Here is a 6,000-nt window from a genome sequence, read left to right on the forward strand (position 1 = left end):
GAGGTGACGAAAAGGTTTGAATTTATTCCCTGCCACTATGTGGTGCTAGGAACAAAAGGGAAAAAAAAATGACACCCTGGCCCGTGCCATCCATCCTGGCACCAGATTAAAGTTTAACTCCCTAGGAAGGATTTGTAATATAGCAAGAGTATACGAAAATGATAGGAGTTGGAAATAAACCGATTCTGGCTTCTCAGAAATATGGCTGCTCCGAAGGAAACAGTATGCAGAGTTCACAGTATCACAAGCAGACAGCCACTCCGGGTAGCATCAGGGACTTGGATACCAGCCTCAGAGAGAATGATTATGTACGATCTCAGCATCAGGGGAAACGAAGAGAACATGTAGAACATGAAGAATAGCAGTAGTTTGTAAAACTCCTTGTAAATCTTCCTTACTGAAGCTCCATTCCTACAATGAGAGGAAATGGAGCAGGACAAATCAGTGCTTTGGAGCCTGGATATAAATCAACAGATACAATGTGCACCAAGGACTGTATCAGTGGGCTGCTGAGGTTGAGATAAGAACCTATTAATGGACACTACTATGGGGGTAATGTCATTAAATTTTTTTAAAAGCCCATGTAGGAATTATGGTCCTATGTTATTTGCTCTCAGATCCAGAGACTCAAAGTTATATGCACTTTGGTGGGAAAATAACATTCCACCAACTAAGCCAGATGTTTAAGCTGTGCTGTGTGACTATGGTGGACAAAACTGTGCCCCCCCCAAAAAAAAAACCGAAGCAAACAAACAGGCATAAACACTAGCAAAAAACACTGTGACTACTGCAGAATTTCACCTTAACATCTGAATCAGGTTCTTTGCCTCCAGAATGAGACTGTTCTCTTCCTTAAAGCCATAAATGAGACACAGGCTAATCTTACTTTATATTCATATACACTCAGTTTAATAGTTAATGCCTTTATGTGGGTCCCATTTAAAAATTAATTATCTTCCTTATATTGTTATTTTTTTATAATTACCTCTGAAAATTGCTGGATAATAGTTGCAGAGCATAGAAACCTCTCTAGGCAGTATATATAAGAATTTATGAAAGATTAGGTATCTTGCAAAATTATAGAGAAAAAATGAAGAAACAATCTCTAGATCGAGCTTCCAGAAAGAACACCCACAGTCGGGAAGCAGCCTGGCAAACCTGGACACTGTCACAACAGCTGACAGCTGCGTGCTCTGCTCTGGCAATACACATGCCCTGTAGTTGTCTCTCTCCCTGCCCGAGCCCAGCCTTCTAAGAGCACATTTCACTGTTATACCCCTCATCAAGAACGTTATTAGTAGATAAAAATATAATACTCCTACACATATAACAATGTTATGCTATATCAGCTTGTGTGTGTGTTTGTCTGTATGTGCGTGTGTCTGTTATGTGCAGGGTGGGGGGAAGAGAGGGCAGGGAGAAAGAGAGGAAGGGAGAAAGAAATGGGGGGAGAGAGAGAAAAATCTAGAAACAAATAATTTGAATCATGTTTGTTGTGAAAAAACACCTAAAAGTAATCAATGATAAGTATCATTGACTCCTACCATGTGCCAATGCCAGAAAGTGAGAAAATTTCCCCAAGGTTATCTAACTATTAAGTTGTGGAGCAGAAAATCAAATGTTGATTTGTCTGGCACAGATACTTTATGGCTATGTTACATTGCTTTTTATTCAATTTCATGATCTGACATACATTGTGGCTTTGCTTTATTTCTTAAAAAGAAAACCAAAGAAAATCTAGTTAATAAATAAGGTTAATATTGGCTGCAGCGTGTCTGCAAAATTTAATTTGGTTTCAAGCCAACACTAAAAATGTAGATAAAATCAATAAAAAACCTAATGCCTACTTCAAGTGAGAAATTAATCCAATAGCTAATGTTCAAGCTGGCGAAATAACCCATCCTAATCCCAGGAATATGATACCTTCTCTAAGTGAGCTGGCCTACTTTCTGGGCTTTTTGATTACTTGCTCTATACATACATTGGATCTAAAGACATGATTTTATACTAATTAAGAGCCCTACATCATGGCTGAGCAATAATCAAATTCTTGTAACTCATCCCTCTGTTCTTGCTCCAAGAATGCTTTTATCTGAGCCTGACAGGTCGTTTTAACACTAATGACATTTTGGTGGTTTAATGCACATTTCATAGCTCTTTGTAAGCAGGAATGAGTTGCTATCATTTATCCTGGAATATGGATGCTAGAAATGTTAGGGTCAATTATGCTTTTTCAGAAAGGTAGGTGGCAAATTAGCATTTAACAAATGATCTATCCCGGAATGAGAAAAATGTACCCCAGGCTAGAAAATGAAAAGTACCATTGTGCAGAGAAAATATATTATTAGGCAGAAGCAAATTGTGCTGCATTTCAAATGCTGTAATTACATTATACTGTAATTACAAAATGCTGTATTACATTTTGGAAATATACATTTCCAATGCAGATATTAAAAATTATCTTCAATAATATCCAAAGGGAATATGTTGCAATTATGTAACTGTTGTCACAGTTCTCAACTCCCATCATCATATGCCCTAGTACCCTTTGTTTACAAGTGAAACCAAGCTAAAATGGACAAGAGTAGAGTCAGGAAAGTAGGAGGAAGATTTCTTCAAAACAAAACAAAACAAAACAAAAAAACCCAGCATGAGGGTATACATTAAGACAAAAGTTATTCTCATTTTGTATTAACACAGTTGTTTCTCAACTTCGGCACGACTGACATTCTGGTCCAGATCATTCTTTCTTATGGGGGCCTGTCCTCTTCATCATGGAATGTTTAGTTTTGTTCCTGTTCCCACCCACTGGAAGCTAGTAGCTCTTCCCCACCCCTCATGTGACAACAGAGTATGTCTCCAGACATTGTGAAAAGTCCTTGATTGAGAACCATGTCTTACAGGAAAAGGATTGCTGGCTGATTTTCATGGGACAGAGCAATCTATCCATGTAGTCTGTTACTGATGACTGACTGGCTGATAAAACTGAACTAGGGGATTCAACATCTTTCAACCGTCCTTTGCCTCGTCTCCTTTTTCCACTTTTCTCCCCATCCCATTTCCTCCATATTTGCTGGAGTCAAGAAAGAAGTTTCCTGATTTTATGAAAACCAATCTTTTCTTATCAGAGGGATTCAAAATGCCAACCTTTGTGGGGACATGTATCTTAACTCTTTCCAAACTCTGACCTGTGTATGTCTTTTCGTTGTTTTCTCTGATGTTTCCCCCATAACAACGTGTCCAGTAAACACTTTCATGGAGCTTTCTATGTAGGAGATTTAAAAAAAATAAATGCTAGGAGGAAGTAAAATTATTACAAAACCACATATTGGGCATAGAAATTCTGAGAAAGAATAAAGCAAGCAGACCAGAGAGTTCTATGGAACTATAAAGACAATGGATCAGAATTAAGAAATGCTTAATATTTAAAAAGCAACTACTTTAATTCACACTTCAATTCTAATTATTTTGAAGTAATATAATTTTGTTTCATTTTGAAGAGGTATCATTTTGTTTCACTTCAATATAATTGAAAAGTTAAAATTTCTGAGAAATTTAATTAGGTAGATTTTTTTTTCCAGTGCTAATAGGAAAATAGCTTTAGTGCCTTGGAAAATGTCATCACTTTTCAAGTCAAGAAAGTTACACTAAAGGAATAATTTACAAAATTATCATTTGTATTAAAATAAGAATGCCAATTTAAAAATACTCAACATGCAACTCATGATTAATTTAGTACTAGTTATTAAAAAACCCTTCATAATGACTATAAGCAGTATCGTAATTGAATTGCAAAATGTTATAAAAACATGTATTATAGTTTTATTAATTGTAAAATGCACAGGTTGACTCAGACGCATTTGAGAAAAACAAAATGCAGTACGATATGTCTTCCCTAGAATCTCCCACTAAATATACCATAAATTCGTTTTCCAATAGTTTCCAGAACAAACGAACAAAGTTACACCTTGCAGACACCTCTAAAGAATCAAACCAGTTTCCAAGAAGACATCTCTCTCTCTTACTGACTGAGAATGAGATTTTGAGCTTACCTAACCTTTGCAGGCTCCCCTAGGTACCTGAGAATTAGATCCAGGATTACTCATAGTTATCACCACCCCCAGACAGCTAAGACACTAGCAATGCACATCGATGTACTATTTGAATTTTCTGCCTCAGTTGTGTAGGTAGGCAGATTTTCTGTAAATACAATATTATTTAAGTGAGCAATGATATAAAAAAAGGCTTTGGCACATGAAAATGTTATTTATGTATAATTTTGCTTCAAAAATGTGCTTTTTTCCTTTTTTGATGCATGTGCGCTTCCCAGCAAATTATCTTCCACACCATTTCATAGCGAAATTAGAGTTATTGGGCTCAAGAATCTAACTCCTTCCCGTTCAACTTTTAATATACAAATAATTCATCATGATCACTTTTTTTTCTTTTCTCTGAAGAGGATGAGTAATTTATCCATCCCATAGATTAAATCTTTTGCATAGGTTCAATAGATTCCTGTTTCATTCATGCAGAGCGAACCCTAATGTAAACTATGGATTTTGGTTAATAATAACTCATCAATACTGACTCATCAATGGTAATATGTCATGTGAATGCAAAATATTAATAAAAGGGAAAACTGAGGGTGGGAGAGGGGTACATGTAAACTCTGTATATTCAATTTTTCTGTAAACATAAAATTCCTTAAAAATAAATCTATTGTTTTATTTTTAAATAAATAGCCCATAGCCCCCCTTATCTGTTGGGAATATGTCCCAAGATCCCCAGTGGATGCCTAAAACTGCAGGAGGTACTGAATCCTATATACTATATATGCTGATTCTTCATACACATACATAAACTATGATAAAGTTTAATTTATAAATCAGGCATACTAAAAGATTAACAACAATAACTAATAGAATAGAATAACTGTAACCATACACCAAAATAAAAGTTATGTGAATGTGGCCTCTCTATCACTCAAAATATCTTATTTTACGGTGATGATAAGAGATGATGAAATGCCTATTAAGTTGAGACCTTTCATCTTTTCACTTAAAGGAAGCATTTTAAGGCTCCTCTTTGTCATATCTGAATTACCACCATCACTATTCTTGGTCTTTGAGGCCATTTTTCAGTTTAATAAGAGTGACTCCAACACAAGTATGGTGATACTGGACAGTCAGTCTGAAAACCCAGATGGCCGTGAAATGACTGAGGGGTGGGAACACACACAGCATGGACTCGCTGGAGAAAGGGGTGGTTCACATCCCAGGCATACAGAGCAGGACAGCAGGAGGTCACACTATGGGTAAGGTGGGATTACTGGAAGGGTGTAACAATGACTAGATTTACCAACTGGTATCCAACAACATGTAATGGAGAAATATATGGAAATATGTTTTCAGGTATTTATAAATAGGCAGCATGAGACTGTTTCTCCTGAGAGAAGAAAATGCAATGGAAACTTATAATTTCCCCCAATTTACTGGCAGGAGATAGTTTCCAGGCCACAGCACAAAGAGAAGGAAGGAAACAGAGCCCAGCATCACAAAAAAAGTCAGTAAAGATATTGAGTCCTAAATACTATTAATTCTGAACTAATTTAAATTTTAAGAAAAACCCATGCAACATTATTTTTAAGTGCATATATAACAGTCGCTGAGCTATACTATATTTCAACTATGAAATAAGTTTCAATGAACTTAAGAGGTTTAAAAATAATACAAAATATGTTTGCTAACTACAAGCTATTAAACAGAAATCAATAACAGAAATATGTGTATATCTGGAAAATAACCCACAAGTAAATAAAAGAAAACACAAGGACAATTAGAAAACATTTGAACTTAATGATATGAAAATGAAATATCAGAATTTTTAGGAAGCAGAGGTTAGAAGAAACTGTTTAGCATTAAATGCTTATATTAGAGGGAAAATAGCCTAAAATCAATTATCTAAGAGACTACCCTAAGAATATAGTGAAATAAGGAAAGT

The sequence above is a fragment of the Phyllostomus hastatus genome, unplaced genomic scaffold (genome assembly GCF_019186645.2).
Source record: "Phyllostomus hastatus isolate PE091 unplaced genomic scaffold, TTU_PhHast_1.1 phas_contig_159, whole genome shotgun sequence".
Classification (NCBI taxonomy): Eukaryota; Metazoa; Chordata; class Mammalia; order Chiroptera; family Phyllostomidae; genus Phyllostomus; species Phyllostomus hastatus.